General features: G+C 40.2%; 1 non-coding gene across 1 annotated transcript; it reads left to right on the top strand.

Annotated features, from left to right (window-relative positions):
- Window positions 1-344: 344 nt before the first annotated feature.
- LOC127214504 (U6 spliceosomal RNA) lies at window positions 345-456 on the top strand. Its single transcript, XR_007833853.1, has one exon. It is a non-coding gene; the product is annotated as a U6 spliceosomal RNA (small nuclear RNA).
- The last annotated feature ends 395 nt before the right edge of the window (window positions 457-851 follow it).

Raw genomic sequence — 851 nt, 5'->3', positions numbered from 1 at the left:
GGCCATAAACTCTTTAAAAGTAAGTCCATGTTAAGTTATTCTTAACACATGTCCTATTATGCCTAGGGTATAACAGTGCTTAAGTACAGATTCAGTGACATTATACTCATTTTAATATGATGTCTTTTATTTATTCTTTGAGAGTTTCATTCATGTATTTTCACCATATTCAGTCCCCACTCACCCCCTCCAACTCCTCCTTGGTCCTCCCCCAACACATCTCTCTCCTCACATTTTGTACCCTTTTTGCTTCTCCTTTCACTTTTTTAAATAACCAACTGAGTTCAATTAGTGCTGCCATGGTCAGCCTATTAAGTGACTGCATGCTTACAGAAAATTGACTTGTGGTTGAATCTTCTGCACATATACTAAAACTGGAGTGATCCAGAGAAGATTAACATGGCACGGATCCTGCACAAGGATGTCGTGCAAATGTGTGGAGCATCCATATTTAGTTTTAAAAAGAAAAGTAACCCTTCCTTAGCAGCCATTAACTATCAATAGCTCCTCAGCTGCAGGGGAGGGCTCATATAAAGAAATAAAGAAATGAGGAAATAAAAAACAGCATGTTTTTAAAATGGTGGAGCCAGGACTTAGATACCAATTTCATTGCCTCCACCTTAAGACCCTGGAGTGACATCTCTGATGCTTTATACACGGTGTCTCTGTTCTCACTTTCCCATTCAAGCCTGGCTCCTCCTTTTATAAGAGCCTGCAGCCTTCTCCCATGAACCCTCTCAAACTGCAGACATTAATTTGGCCCAAATTCCAGACAGGCCAGAGAACCAGAAGTCAATATCCCTAGAAATATCATTGACAATGATGGGTGAGTGTCAGTAGCTAAATGCCTT

This window comes from Phodopus roborovskii, unplaced genomic scaffold (genome assembly GCF_943737965.1).
Source record: "Phodopus roborovskii unplaced genomic scaffold, PHOROB, whole genome shotgun sequence".
Lineage (NCBI taxonomy): Eukaryota > Metazoa > Chordata > Mammalia > Rodentia > Cricetidae > Phodopus > Phodopus roborovskii.
This window is presented reverse-complemented; position numbering and strand designations above follow the sequence as displayed.